Source organism: Tamandua tetradactyla, chromosome 12, assembly GCF_023851605.1.
Source record: "Tamandua tetradactyla isolate mTamTet1 chromosome 12, mTamTet1.pri, whole genome shotgun sequence".
NCBI classification, from domain to species: domain Eukaryota; kingdom Metazoa; phylum Chordata; class Mammalia; order Pilosa; family Myrmecophagidae; genus Tamandua; species Tamandua tetradactyla.
Genome location: NC_135338.1, coordinates 16070509 through 16086766, shown reverse-complemented (window position 1 = coordinate 16086766; position 16258 = coordinate 16070509). Strand labels below are relative to the sequence as shown.

General features: G+C 36.3%; 1 long non-coding RNA gene and 1 pseudogene across 2 annotated transcripts in view; both read left to right on the top strand.

The window, feature by feature from the left end:
• LOC143651829 (uncharacterized) overlaps positions 1-7549 on the top strand; it is a 61026-nt gene extending 53477 nt beyond the window's left edge. The window contains exon 5 of the long non-coding RNA XR_013160256.1: positions 7420-7549. This is a non-coding gene — a long non-coding RNA (uncharacterized LOC143651829). The remainder of the gene's footprint in view (positions 1-7419) is intronic.
• A 317-nt stretch (positions 7550-7866) lies between these two features.
• Positions 7867-16258, top strand: part of LOC143651331 (tight junction protein 1-like) — a 52852-nt pseudogene continuing 44460 nt past the window's right edge. Inside the window, exons 1-2 of the transcript XR_013159966.1 lie at positions 7867-7874; positions 8966-9116. The product of XR_013159966.1 is annotated as a tight junction protein 1-like (transcript). The remainder of the gene's footprint in view (positions 7875-8965; positions 9117-16258) is intronic.

The following is a 16258-nucleotide window of genomic DNA, read 5'->3' as shown; positions in this document are numbered from 1 at the left end:
CAACTGGACTAAAGCAATTGGCTTGAGTGATAAACAGGAAGCACAGTGAATTTTCTGTTTACTGTTTTCAGTCCTTCAGAATTTTAGGTTACCAGATTTAAATTCTAGTCTGAGGTTTTGTTTCTGATATGCCTTGTCAGGGGCCAGGGTGAGGAGAGACCAGAGTTGACACATTTTTCACATGAATGGAAACTCAAGTGTAGTAATGATGTGTTCACTGATTGTGGATGGGTTTTAACCTTTAAGAGGAGATCATGGATCTTAGGGTAGACAGGCAAGCTTAAATATTGTATCTTACACCAACTTTTTAATTTTTTAGTTTATTTATTTTTTGTATGCTGTGTAGTGGGGGGTCACATTTCATTCATTTTCCATGTGACTACCCCATTATTGCAGCACCATTTGTTGATTTGGTGTGGGTGGGATGGAGAGTGCATCGGCCAGGAATTGAACCTGGATCTCCCGCAGGGCTGGTGAGGATTCTCCTACTAACTACCCTTGCACCCCCCAACTTTTAATTGTGAAAATAACATGCAAAACAATAAATTTCAAAGCACACTGCAATAATTAGTTGTAGAATAGATTTCAGAGTCTGGTATTGGTTACAATTCCCCAATTTTAGATTTTTACTTCTAGCTGCTCCAAGATGCTGGAGACTAAAAGAAATATCAGTATAATGATTCAGCAATCATACTCATTTGTTAAATCCTATTTTCTTATTAATAACTCTACCTTATCCTTTGATCTTTAGGAGTGTTTTAGCTATGCCCATTTAAACTTTGTCATGTTGGAAACAGGTGTTGATAAGGAGGATAAAACTAGTTGATGTCTGAGGAGGCTGACCCCTTTGGGTTTCAAGACTTACCTGGCCTAGGAAGCCATCTGGAGGTTGTAGGTTTCTGGAAAGTAATTGTTAGGGTTCTCTAGAGAAACACAACCAACAGGAGAGATCTGTATTTATGAGATTTATAAAGATATCTCACACAACTGTGGGAGTGGAAGAGTCCAAAATCCATAGGTCATGCTGTGAAGCTGGAAGCACCAATAAAGGGTCTAGATGAATCCATAGGAGAGGTTCATTGGCTGAAGAAGTAGTAAAAAGTCTCTCTTCCTTAAAAGTCATCAGCTGATTAGATTATCTCATTAGGGTAGGCATGCCTTAGTTGATCATGGATGTAATCAGCCACAGATGCAGTCACCTGACTGATGACTTAATATACCAGTCTTCCAGTTTTATCAACCAGCTATGAAATATCCTTGCAGCAACAGTTAGGCCACTGCTTGCCTGACCTGTCAACTGGGCATAATCATTTGGCCAAGTTGACACCAGAACCTAACCATCACAGTAACTGGGGCATACAACCTTTGTAGACTCTCACATAACACTCTAGGTGTTTTTTAGGGTTGGCAGGAATGGTTTTGGTTGGGATTTGGCAAACCATAATGACTAGCAATGTCTGGCTGAAGCTTGTGTGAGAGTAGCCTCCAGAGTCTCTTTGAACTCTCTCAGCCACTGATACTCTATTTGTTAGAATTCTTTTCCCCATTTTGGTCAGGAAGGCATTGTTGATCCCATGGTGCCAAGGCCAGGATCATCCCTGGGAGTCATTTCTGATGTTGCCAGGGAGACTTTCACCCTTGCATGTCTTGTTACACATAGGGGGTAGGGTAGTGATTTCACTTGCAGAGCTGGACTTCGAGAGAGAGAGAGGCTGCATCTGAGCAACAAAAGAGGTCTTCTGGAAGTAACTCTTAGGGATAACTATAGGTAGGCTAAGCTTCTCTGCTTCATAAATAAACTTTTCAAGAGGAAGCTTCATGTTCAAGGACTTGACCTATTGACTTGGGGATCCCTAACATTTGAGACAGTATCAGGGGTTTCCCCAGTGGTAAAGTTTAATAGTTCCCTATTTTTGCTCCTGTCCCTCAAGGGACTTGGCCAGTATTTTTTAATTATCTGCCCAAGATACTTTGAGATGTATCAGGGCATTATGTTAAGCTATATAGAATTACAAGCCTTCATTCCCATTCTGAGTTCCCTGTGTTTGAGTTGTTTAAATGATCTATCCAGACAGGTTGAGTTAGATTATGTGCTACAGAAAATGTAGGTTCTGGACAAAAGAAGCCTTTCTCCCTTGGTCTCATAAGTTCTAAAATACAATGTTTTCTTTACCCCTGTTCTGATTTTCCTTAGTCCCAACCTGATTGGCTTCATTCTTACCTCTAATTGAAGCCTGATCTCTTTTTAAGTTTCTTTAAGAGTTGTTGTATGTGGCAATGCTGACCTTCAGAACTGGAGAACTCCTACTCTGAGTCTTGGATGTCACACCTACTCTGGGTCTTGGATGTCACACAGGTACCCAAAGTTCCAGAGAAATACCAGGTTATACATTTACAGCACAGCCTCTCAAAATCTAGAAATAGCATGTTTCCACTCCAGACTAAATGTGACTGCTATTGCTAGAGTTTATAATCTAGACCCCAATTTTCTTACAAGTATTTTCTAAATGGGAACATACAGTATTGGCTCTTTTGTTTCTGTCTTATTTTGCAGCACATAATATCCCAAAAGTTCATTCACAACATTGCACATCTCACAACTTCATTCCTTTCTATAGCAGTGCAATATTCGATCATATATACCCCACAGTTTGCCATTCTGCTTCTCAGTGTATCCTTCAGCCACCTCCATCCTTTGGGCATGATGTGTCATGTGCAAAGTCAACAGTCCATCAACACTGTCAATTTTAGACAATTTTCATTGCTCCCAAGAGAAAAAAACTGATAAATACACCCTCACCAAATAGATAATCCAAACCTCCCTTCAACTCTTGTTCCTCCCCCAATATCAACTGTTTAAAAAAGTATAAATTTTATTCATTCCACCAACTGAAAACCCTTTTCTTGTACAAGTATAAAATGTAAAATAAGTTAAAAAAACTGTTTCACTTATTAATATGACTAAAAGCAGTAAATGTATGAAAAGTCTTATTTCCAGTTTTAAATGATGTAGGATGATTCTGTATTGCCTTTAAGAAGTCTTCATAAAAAGGAACAGGGTACTGGGGCATTGTTTTCCTACTATGAAAGTCAACTCAAAACCACCAGACAAGAAGGGGCTATTTTACTCTAAATGTAAATTGAAGTGCAGAGTTATTATAATACCACCCTTATCCCTTAGGTAAGAAAATGGCCGTCCTTCGTCTTTCCTCATTTTTTTTTTAAATTGTTCATTTCTACCAAAGTTAATTTTTAAACAAATCTTTTATTCTAATTTGGGTAGACTAGATTAGTTACAATAAGTGAACATGCAAGCTAAGAAACTAGAAAACAAGCTTTATAAAAACTTATATCTAGATAATTATCTGAAAACCATTTGTGAAAATAGCAGTATTCTCAGATTTTTTTCAAATGCATACATACACATAAATTTATAGGAAATAGATTACTTGGAATGAATTTATATTGTGAGAAATTAGCTTGCTAACATGATTATGTGGATATCAGGTAATTATGCTCCCTGTCTTTTCAGTGTACTTCCTGAGCAACTCTTTTTCACTTCTGTGCCGAGCCCAAAAGCTTTATATCTTTCTGACTTTCTCTTTGTGCCAGTGCAGAAATAGGAAAATGATTTTTAATTGCAATAAAGGAGGAACTTCATTGAGTCAATGTATTTGTTTCCATGTAAGATTTAGAGGATTAACCTAGGTTTGCAACATTCTAAAGTAGTCAGAGTGTGCCTTAAATTTTTCTTCTTTCTGTGTAGTAGAGCCCTCCAAACTGAGCTCTTCCTGTCAGTGGAAAAAAGCTTTGAAGTACAGTTAATTCAGTGTCTTTGAAATATCTTTATTGTTAATTGTGGCTGAAATAGTCTAAAAGCCTTTAAAGATTAGTACCTAGTTTTTGTTTTCAACCTAAGCTATGTAGGTCTTGCCTATACTTATGCAATAAATAAGTTTCTGAAAAGTATATAAGTTGGTTTTGTAGGATAAATCATTTAGTATATAACAAGGAGTTGAGTTGGATTTATAAAAGAATTCTTTACTTAGAGTAAATACTCAGCTTTATTTCATTTTCTTTATAAAGGTATTTTACAAATGAAGCATAGTCAGTCCTTTGGAACAATGTTTGAGTGACAGAAATGAGGGAAGGCTTTATGAGGAATGGGAGTCCTGATATATTAGTCAGGAAACAATCAGGAGTCAGAAATAAGGAGCATCAATTTGTACAGATTTTCTATGGGCGTTTTATGATTTTTAATACTGTTGTTGGCATATTTTTTCCTGTTTATTTCCATCTGTTGATGTTATTGAGAAAAATCTTTAGTTTTTAATGTAATTACAATTCTCTTAATTCAAATAGTTTTTGAGTAGTCTTTCATAATCACTAAATATTTTTTTGATATTTTGTACCCATTATCTCATGATTACATCACCTAAATCTTCAAATTAGTGGTAACAGTGGTGTTAGCAGGTGTCTCCGTCCTGTTCACTGTTTTAGTATAAAAATCCATTCAGCTTTTAACATTTAATAGTGTATTTGCCCTAAGTTTTGGAAAATGCTGTTTTTAATAATTATACCCTTTATCTCTTTCATTTTTTATTTTTAATAAGAATGCTGAATTTCTCATGTCTCTTTGACCAATATTGACATTTTTTCTTAATATTTAGATATAATGAATTCTTTTGATAGATTTCCTAATACTGAACTGACCTTACACTATTGAAATACCCTTCTTGTGGTTTATCTTCTAATACACTGCTGTATTCTCTTAGCTAGTATTTTATTTGGAATTTTTTTCCTTCACTTATACTTTGAAATGTCTTGTTTTCTCAAATTTTACTGTAATTATCAAAGTTTATGTGTTAAGTTTATGTTAGTTTCAGATTAGATGGCTGATCAGCAAAATGTTGTTAATTACTAAAATTGTTATAAAAAATTGTTAAATTGATAAATGGTACAAAGGGTTTCTCTTACCATTCTCTCTGTTACTTATGTTTGGAAATTTCCATAATTTTAAATTATAGAAAATAAAATTGTAAAGATTTTTAAAATTAAATTAGAGAGCTTTTTATATTTTTAGTAGTCTGGAATAATTTTTGAAACAATTTATTTTCTTACTTAGAGGTTGGGAGATATTCAGCTGTAAAACAATCTATACCTTTTGGGAAGGTAGATTTTGAATTGAATTGTCTTATGTCAGGTTTACTGATTGGCCATTTCCTTTAAAAAAATGTGTATATATTGTCTTGTATCAAACTTTATAATTTGTTTTTCTGAGAAGACTGTTGGACATTTAGTTTTTGTTGTTTTATTTGTTGATATTAAAATGGAATTTGAAATTAGCATACTTATAAATGTCTTCTTTCTCACCTATGTAAGGATTCTCTAGGATAAATCTAGAAGTAGAATTATTCAATATTACCTATTTGCATTTTTTGTTTTGATGAATAGCTTACGCTTTGCCTTCAAATAGTTGTAATGGTTTATACTCATTTTTACCATCATTGTATAAATGTCTGTTTCCCCATATCCTTTACTCATTGGTATTGTTGCCATCTAAACATTCTCATGGGTTATAAGAAGATATGTAGTTATTTTAATTTACATTTCCCCAGTTGCCAATAAGGGTGAACATGATTTCATGTGCTTATTGAATATTTATGTATCCTTTTGGTGAATTATCTATTCTTTACATTTGTTTTCTTTTGAGTTTTTTTTTAACTGAATTTTAGTTCTTTATATATTCTAAATACTGATTTCTGTTTATATCTGTGGGTCAACATATTCTTAATATTGGACTCATGTGTTTTATGTCAAACTGTATGCAATGCTAATATTCTGTTTTTAATTAGAAATAAAAACAGCATTTTAAAATTTGTATATAATCACATTTGTCAATACTTAGGCTTTTATGTAAGAAGCCTTCCCTACTCTTGATATAAACTTTTAAAAATATATTTCATATTCAGACCTTTATTTTATCTAGAATTAATTTATTTTTGTCACTGATATTCATTTGGATCTAACTTTTCTAAGTTTGTGGACCATTGTCTCAGCACCATTTATTAAATACTGTCTTTTTTATGACAGTTTTAGAATGCCACTTCCATAATAAACTTGATTATAGTATATGTATTTCTTCATTTTCAGTTTTGTCACTTTGATCTATTTTTTTCTGTGGCAGTACCACTCTGGTTTTAACTACTAGGTTTTTATCATGTTTTGATAGCTGGTAGAATACAAATTCTTTCTCATTGTTTTTCAAAGTGTCTTTGTAGCTTTTCTTACAATGGATTTTCAGAATCCTTATGCTCCTGATTTTTTTATTTTAATAATATATAGTCTCTGGAGCAGAGAAGAAGAGAGAATTTCCAAACCTGGGAGTGCCTCAAGTCTTGTAAAGTTTTTTTGGCTTTTTTGAGGGGTGGGGGATGTGCTGTCCTATGCTCTGTGGCATATTTAGCTGCATTTCTGGCTTCTACCCAGTAGGTGCCAGTAGCGCCCTTCTAATTGTGACAACCAGAAATGTCTCAGGGTTTTACCAATTGTCCCATGGGAGTAAAATTGCTCCTGGTTGACAGCCACTATTCTAGATTAGTTAGCAACTCAAAAGAAAGTTTTTAGTGTTCTACACCTTTATTACCTTATATTTTATACTTGATGAAATTGGGATATAAATTGTGTAACCACATTTCAAACCATGATGATTATCACATTAGATTTTTGTTGCCTCTGTAATGGAAGGGGCATAATGTGGGTAATTGAAAATTATCAAATTTCCTCAGGTAAGTTAGATTTGTAGTTACATATCTTTTCTCTGCTAAACAAAATTCGTTTGTTACTTTAGTTCAGCTATGTAGAAAGAAATAGCTCCTGAGAAGAATGTGTATCACAGAAGTTTTAAATGTATGTATTGTTAATATTAGGTAACTGGTAAATTAGTATTTTATAAATTGTGAAGGAATATTTCCTTTCTTGACAATTATTTGCCTCTTTAAGATTTAGAAATACTTTAATACTAAGATTTCAGAGTACTATTGCTACTAGCAGGGGCCATGAGAAACAAATATTAAAGAGTATTTGAGGATGAGTGCAGGATTAGTAGCTGAACCAGGAAATGTAGATTGCATGTAAGCAGAAGGAATTAATAAGTCTACTTTTTATTATTGGAAATAACTGATGCAGTGCAGATAGGGCAAAATATAAAATGTCTGTCACCTAGGAACACACCAAAGTTGGTAAGATTTAACCTGCAGCTGTCCTCTAACAGTAGTTTAAAAAACCCAGATCTTACTAAAGGGTAAGGACAGCAGTCAACCATTTTTATTTTTTCAGGCACTCTAGATTAAGAAGAGAAACTCTACGGGCATAGTGTCTTAAGAACTTTAAGGAAATGTTTTTAAACATCTGGTTTAGGGGAGGTAACTGTGAGAAGTCTTTGGACCAAGGTGGAGGAAGAAGGAGGATACTAGTACAATCAAGGGACTCAGACCCCCTGTTTTAAAGTTGGTAAATGGTTTCAGGGAGGGCCAAGGATACCACCACCACCACCCCCGCAGCAGTAAGTGCTTCATCTAACCTACAGGTTCTTACTTGTGTGTCTAGTTAGTATTAGGTCCAGTTGAGGAACCTGCTGGGTCAAGAGTGAATACCTTATAAATTTTAAAAGCTAAAACTTTCTCTGATTAGTTTAACAGGGCTAAATATTTCTCTTCTCCCAACTCATTCATTCATTTACTTTGGTGTTTTTTAGTTATTTTCTATTAGTTTGTTAATAACTTGCTCGTTATTACTCATGAATTATTTTTCTACACCCCATGTCAAAATAGGTAAAATAATTAGTGTGTTGTCTTAGTCAGGAATATGGACCAGTGATGGGACTCTAGAAGAGTAATATAAAGGTCATTTGTAATTGTGACCTGTTTCTGCCCAGTCATTCTTCTAAGCATCCTTGAGGAATTTCACAAGGTTTCAGCACTACACTGATAATAGAAGGTTGTGCATACATTGATTCCTTTCCATTCTTTCACTACCAAGAACGTTGGAGATTTCTTTTAGATACAAGGCTAATCCAGAAAAACTCACTGAATTTTGAGTAAATGGACCAAACTGGCCTAAGAAAATTTGACCTAATTGTAGGACTGTGGGATTGAGTACAGGTGTTGAAAAGGTTTCAGCAACTGATTTAAAAATGCAAGTTTAACAGAAATATGGTGTGTATTTCCCACCCTCCTTGGAAATGGACTTTCTATTATTTATCCAAATAATAGTGTTATAAGATTTATGTTTTAAAATTCAAAGGGAAGGGCAGCCCACAGTGGCTCAGCATGCAGAGATCTCACCTGCCATGCCAGAAACCTGGGTTCAATTCCTGGTGCCTGCCCATACAAAAAATAAAAATTCAAAGGGGAAGCAGAATAAGTGATCTATGTGAACACCTGAAAGAGTCCACCAACTGCCATATTTAAAAACCACACATTAGTGGATATAGAGGTTATGATGCTTGGAGCCTGGTTTTGACTCTGTTTTGCCTTTATAAAATGAGACTTTCAAGTTATTCAATAGATATGATATAGTGTGAATTGGAGTAGAAAAAATCAGGGATTTTTATAGCCACTAGGAAATCACCATATATATCCAAGACTCTGGAAGTTAGGGGAGATGTTATTTTTATAAAGCAATTTTATAAATAAGTTATGTATAGCAGTTCTTGCATATTAAATATTTATTTCACTTGGATAGCTCAAAACATATTTCGTTAATGAAGAGATAAAAGGAAGTGCTACTAAATCTGGTTTTGAATTCTACCACTAAATTTTATTCAGTAAACTAGTGGTGTATGAGAAATTTTAAAGATGAAAGAAGAACCTTTATTTCATTCTGAATATGGTTTCCATGATAGCACTTTGCTATAACTTTCTGAGCTTCTCCTGTTTCAAATGAAATAAATCTATTTTAACAGGCCCAGCATGAAATTGGTAAAATTAAGAAAAGGAGACAGTGTGGGTTTGCGGCTTGCTGGTGGCAATGATGTTGGAATATCTGTAGCTGGAGTTCTAGAAGATAACCCTGCAGCCAAAGAAGGCTTGGAAGAAGGTGATCAAATTCTCAGGGTATGTCAGTATATTAACTCACATGGGTTTGAAAGTTCTTGCATCTCTAGAAAACATGCAAACCAAGTATTGTACTATAATCTGTGTTAGTCTATTGAGCCAACCAAACATTCAAATTAAGGATCCATCAAGTCTTGCTTGTGCTGCATATATTACTTTCCATTCCTGCATTTGCTCTTGTTTACTGCTTTGTTATGTGTTACTACACAGTGTGATGCTTTGGTTTTGTTTTAGTCTGTAAGCTGCCAAAATGTAATATACCAGAAACAGAACGGCTTTTAAAAAGAGAATTTATTAAATTGCACATTTACTGTTCTAAGCCCATGAAAATGTCCAAATTAAGGCATCCAGAAAAAGATACTTTAACTCCAAAGAAAGGGCCGATGAAGTTTGGGGTTTCTCTCTTGCTGGGAAGGTGACATCTGCTAGCTTTCTCTCTTCATTTCATAAGGTTTCCCTGGGGGCTCATTCTTTCTGCATCACCAAAGGTCTTTGACTGTGTGAGTTCTGTTGGCTCTAAAAATTTTCCAAGATGGTTTCCTCTTAAAAGGCTCCAATAAGCAACACTACCTTGAACAGGTGGAGACACATCTCCATGGAAAACATCTAATCAAAAGTTATCACCCACAATTGGGTGGGACATATCTTCATGGAAACAAATCAAAGATCCTACAGGGTATTGAATGAGGATTAAATGACACAGCTTTTCTGGAGTACATAATAGCTTCACAAGAGCACATTCCACCATATGGACCCCCAAAAGATATGTACTTTACAAATGCAAAATATGTTCATTCCATAACACTATCAGAAAGTATGCTGGTTTCAATCTGTTGTGTATCCCAGAAACGCCAGGTTCTTTAATCCTCATTCAGTATTGCTGGGTGGGAGCTTTTTGATGGTTTCCATGGAGATGTGACCCACCCAATTGTGGGTGGTAACTTTTTTTCATATTGTAAACAACAAACAAACATGCATTCTTTTTTTTTTTTTTAGGAGAGAAAGCAACATAACATCAGGACTATGAAACAGGTTTAACAAACATGCATTCTTGACATGGTTGCAATCAATGGCTCACAGTATCATCACATAGTTGTGTATTCATCACCATGATCATTTTTTTAATGATCTCTCCAGCAAAAGAAAAAAGAATAAACTCATACATGCCATACCCCTTACCCTACCCTCTCATTGACACTAATATTTCAGTCTACTCAATTTATTTTAACCTTTGTTCCACCTATTATTTGTTTGTTTCTTATCCATTTTTTTTACTCATCTGTCTATACCATAGATAAAAGGAGAATCAGACACAAAGTTTTCACAATCACACAGTCACATTGCAAAAGCTATATCATGCAGTCATCTTCAAGAAACATGGCTACATGGAACATGGTTCTACAGTTTTAGGTACTTCCCTCTAGCCACTCTAATACACCATAAACTAAAAAGGGAATACCTTTGTAATAAGAAGAGCCTCCAGGATAACCTCTGTACTCTGAAAAATCTCATCGCCACTGACACTTTATTTTTGTCTCATTTCTCTCTTCCCTCTTTTAGTTGAGAAGGTTTTCTCAATCCCATGGTGCTGAGTCCTAGCACATCCTAAGATTTCTCACTTACATTGCCAGGGAAGTTTACACCCTTGGAAGTTATGTCCCACATAGAGAGGGAAGGGCAGTGAGTTCACTTGTTGTGTCAGCTGATTGAGAGATAGGACACATCTGAGCAACAAAAGAGGTTCTCTGGGGGTGACTCTAAGGTCTAATTTTAAGTAGGCTTACCCTGACTTTGCATGGATAAGTTTCATAGGGGCAAACCCCAAGGTTGAGGGTTTGGCCTGTTGATTTTGTTAGTCTCCACTGCTTGCAAGAACATTAGGAATTCCCCGAATGGAGAAGTTGAATTTTCCCCCCTTTCTCCCCATTCCCCCAAGGGGGCTTTGCAAATACTTCTTTATTCACTGTTAAAATCACTCTGGGATTTATCAGGGCATCACACTAACCTGGACAAACCAACAAAATCTCATGCCCTATTCAAGGTTCCATGTACTTATGGTGTTCAGTTAAACTGTCCATGTAAGTTAAATTAGGAAATGCATTAGTCAAATTATAAATTTGGCAGCAAATAAACATTTCTTGCTTTAGTCTCACACAAATTGAAATTTTAAAATATGAATGACCATCTGTTTTCAACACCCTGCAGTATTGACATTCCTTTGTTCTTCCTCATGCAAAAACATTTTTTAATTTGTACATTTAGTCACTATCATTGTACACTCTAGGCATTCCTAAATTATACCATCTGAGTCTTTATTGTCTATCTTTCCAGCTGGTTTCATGTGTGCCCCAGCCCTTCTTCCTCTGTCATTCTCACATGCAGCTTTATTCAGTGTATTTACATTACTGTGCTACAATCAGATAGTATTGTGCTGTCCATTTCTGAATTTTTGCACTCAATTCTGTTGCATGTGGGTGGTAACTTTTGATTAGATGATTTCCATGGATATGTGTCTATACCCATTTAAGTTGGCTCCTTATCGGAGCTCTTTAAGAGGAAACATTTGTAAAAAGGTTGAGAGCCACCAGAACCAACAGAGCCCACGCAGCCAGAGAGAGTTTGGAGCAGAAGGAAAATGCCCCTGGGAAAACCTTATGAAATGATGAGAGGAAACTAGCAGGCATCGCCATGTGTCCTCCCAGCTGAGAAACCCTGAACATCATTGGCCTTCTTGGACCAATGTATCTTTCCGGATGTCTTAATTTGGACATTTTTATAGGCTTGCCTTGATTGGAACATTTTCATGGCCTTAGAACTGTAAGCTTGCAAATTAATAAACTTGCCTTTTTAAAAGCCATTCCATTTCTGGTATATTGCATCCTAGCAGCTTTTGCAAACCAGAACAGAAAGCCTTAAAACCATTTCATTAACAATACAAACACTGTATAAAGTCAGAAACAGTACAAGATCTTAACTAAGTCAGATACAGACACAGTCTGTCCTTGGCAGAATTCTCCTCTGGATCTGGACCTGTAAAACTCAGAAAAAGTTGTCTGCTGCCGACATAAAAAGAAGGGACAGTCAACAATATGTGTTTCCATTTCCATAGAGAGAAATTGGAAGGAAAACAGAGCCAAACTCCATTAGATTTCAAAGTCTGAAAGTCATTTATCCTTGGGGCTATAGAAAGCGGCAGTCCCACCCTTTCCAAGGGCTTACACAAAGGCCCAGTTCCCTCTAAATGCTTGGGTGAAAATTGCAACCTTGAAGGACATTCTAGAGACTACCGTTTACTCACCTTCCTTGGAACTATGTGGTGGCAGCAAGGCACTCCCCAATCCCCAAGGAATGTGCTCCATGCTCTCCCAGCATATGGGTAGGTCCACTCTCCTGGCCTGATGTTTCTTGGCTTCAGACCTTAACTTCCATGGTTCTGCCTTTGAAGTAATTTTTCCTTCAATTTGTCCCTTTTAGTCCAGACTGGCAGTGGTTCCATTTATACAGATCCCACAGCACCCATATTGGTTTTCTATGTTGTACCTGGGATCATAACCATCAGACAGTAGGACTTTCCACAAATCTTCCTAGATAACTCCATCTCCAAGCCTGGCTTTTTCTGAAATGCCTGACTGGTGCCATGTTTGGTTAAATGCTCACATGAAACACTATTCTCTGGGGTGTCCCTTTCTGGAAGCCTAAAATTTCCCAGACCATCAATATCTGGTTTCTTTGTACCTATGAGTTCAGTTCTCTGCTTATCTCTTGCCTGTTGTATTTCACTGTAAGCCACAAAGAGAAACTAGGTTGCACTTTACACATATAATTTGGAAATCTGTTAAATGTCCAAGTTTGTGGCTTTTAAAATCTGCCTTCCATCTAAAACCAGTGGTCAATTTTGCCAGATTATCTGCCGTTTTAAAACATGGATCCATGGATCACCTTCTTTCCAGTTTGCAGTAACACATGCATCATTTCTGTTTAAGGCCTTATCAGAAGTATCTCTAGAATCTACATTTCTGCCAACAGTCTCTTCAAAGCATTCTAGGCCTTCTCTAACAAGCTCCTTTCAGCTCTTCTAGATGCTCCCCTGTATCCATTAAAAAAAACCATTACAACATGTTTGGTATTTTCAAACTGCAGCAGCATCCCACTTCTCCAGTACCAAAATCTGTTTTAGTTTGTAAGCTGCTGGATTGCAATATACCAGAAATGGAACTGTTTTTATGAAGGGAATTTTTTATAAAGGGAAAATTACAAGTTTACGGTTCTAAGTCTATGAAAATGTCTGAACTAAGGCATCCAGGGAAAGATACCTTAATTCAAGAAAGGCCAATGCATCTGAAACACCTCTGTCAGCTGGGAAGGCACACTGGTCCCTTGTTAGTCCCTTGCTCCTAGGCTGCATTGCTTTCACCTTCTGTTTCTATGAGCTTTCCTCACTTTGATTCTTCAGGACTGGCTTTCTCTCTTGCCTTCCCTTGGCTCTCTCCCAGTTCTTGCAAATGGCTACCCTCCCAAGATTGGATCAGGATGGCTTTTCTGTGGCACAAATTTTCAAACCAGCACAGTTTCATTTTAGCTGCTGATGTTCATAGAAGCTGTAAGAAAATAACTTTTAGGCTCCTGTAATGTCCACCCAGTATGTCTTTTTAAGTTCAGCTAACATTCAGAATGGCAAGACTGCCCTAGGCCATCTTTGGCCCCATTCTTCTTTAGAAAAACGGTCTGCAGCTTGCAAGTAGGGAAACATCAGGTGGTTATCTCCCAAGACTCAATCTTCTCCACTGTCCACACAGCTGTGTAGTGCTTTCCTTACCCCAGGTGATGGTGATGGCTTAGGTGCTAGAAAATGTGGCTTACATCAGCAAATGTTCTTCTGGCTTTGAGGCTTCACACAGGAGACAAGCCTAGTTACAAGCCATCAACACACTCAGGAAAGCCTGTTCTAAATACCACAGTTTTGAGGTCTGGCTTCTACCTTAACTGCTACAGAGTCTGAATTTTCATAAGCCCTGTTGGTGGTCTATTGTCAACCTGGGCTCTCATCCTTCTTTATTTCTCAGTGGTGTTTTGACTCCTAAATAACCCTCCTTGAAGTGCTTGGATTTTATAATAATGCGACCCTGGAGGTCTTCTAATCTTTTTTATCCTTTCTCAGCCTTCTTTTCTGATTCTTCTACAACTTAGGAAGTATCAGTAACTCCATGGTCATCTCTTCCTACACAGTCTCCATCTCAGGTTTGGTCACTTAAGTGAGCTCCCTGTTAGAAACTTTTCAGGAGGAGCTCACTCTTGAGTCCCATCAGACTGTGCTAGCAACACATGTCCATTTCCATTTGATCCCACTCCATTCCCCTTAAATGTAGCATCTCAAAAAGTTAAGGCATCTTCTCTAACTTACTGATTTCCACCTGCCATTGTATTGATTCATTTTGACAATAATTATATTGTTTTCATTTCAGTTACATTAACATGAATAATAAAAGCTGCTATACAAAACATACCTATTCCTACCTCAGATCCTTTTTTTGATGTGATCACAGCAAACAGCATTTGAAAGATATTTCTTGGGCAGTATAACAGTTGCTCAGTGGCAGAATTCTCACCTGCCATGCTGGAGACCCATGTTTGGTTTCCAGAGCCTGCCCATGCCCCCAAAAATAAATAAATAAAGGATATTTCTTAACTATTTTTGTTTTGTATTATTAAAGTAGTGCATGTTTTTGTTTTCACTGTGGAAATTTTCCCAAAGTTGGAAAATGGAAATCTACCTGTGAGTTTTATGCATGGTCACTGTTGACATTGTGATAAAGTTTCCTTTTGGGACTTAGGAGCTTGTGATATACATATTGACATAATAGACATCAAGCCTGCATTACTCAGAGGCTGTTACAGGGACACCAGGCACGTGTGTTTTCTCTTTTTTAATCCCAGTCCACTTTTTTTTGTGGACCCATTTTGTTCTTGTTTTTTTCTTTCAATTTTTTTTGTGATTAACATGTATATGACACAAAATTTCACCTTTTAACTACTTTCATGTGCATTGTTCATTGAGATTAATTACACTTGCAGTGTTGTACTAACATCACCTACCTCCTATTATCAAAACTTTTTCATCACTCCAAACAGAAACTCTGTACCAATTAAGGAATAATTCTCCCTTCCCTGCTTCCCACAGATCCCAACCCTGCCCTACCTCCTGCCCCGGGCAACATGTAGTCTATTTCTTATCTCTATGAATTTGCTTATTCTAAGTATTTCATGCAGTATTTTCCCTTTTTGGTCTGGCTTCACTCAACATGATATTTTTAAGGTCCATCCATGTTTAACATATACCAGACCTTCATTGCTTTTTGTCGCTTAATAATATTCCACTGTATGTATACATATAATATGTATTCCTTTGTATTGTATGTATATACCACATTTTGTTTATCCATTCATCTGTTTACAGACACTCAGTTGCTTCTGTAGTGAATATTGTTATTACTATAAACACTGGTATACAAATACCTGGTCAAGCTTCTGCTTTCAGTTCTTTTGGGTATATACCAAGAAATAGGATTGTTTGGTCATGTGAAACCACCAAACTTGTCCATAGCAGCTACACATTTATGCATTCCACCAACAATGCACATGGGTTCCTATTTTTCCACATCCTTCTGAACACTTATTTTCTGTTTTTGTCTTTTGAAAATAATAGCCATCCTAATGGCTTTGAGGTGGCATCTCTCAAATGGTTTTGATTTGCATTTCCTTCATGGCTCCTTTTGTTGAGCATCTTTTCATGTACTGATTGGCCATTTGTATATCTTCTTTGGAGAAATGTCTGTTCAAGTTCTGGGCCCATTGTTTAATTGGGTAGTTTGTCTTTTTGTATTTGAGTAGTAGAAGTTCTTTATATATTCTGGATATTAAGACTGGTGGTTTGTCCTTTTGTTGTTGAGTGGCAGTAGTTCTTTATATATGCTGGGTATTAAGACTAATCAGAAAAAAGGTTAGCCAATTTTTTCCCCAGTCTTCACTTTCTTACTAATGTTCTTTTACTACAGAAGTTTTTAATTCTGATAAAATCCAATGCCTCTATTTCTTTTAGTGTCGTATCTAAGAATCCATCTCCTAATACCAAATTGTAAAGATTC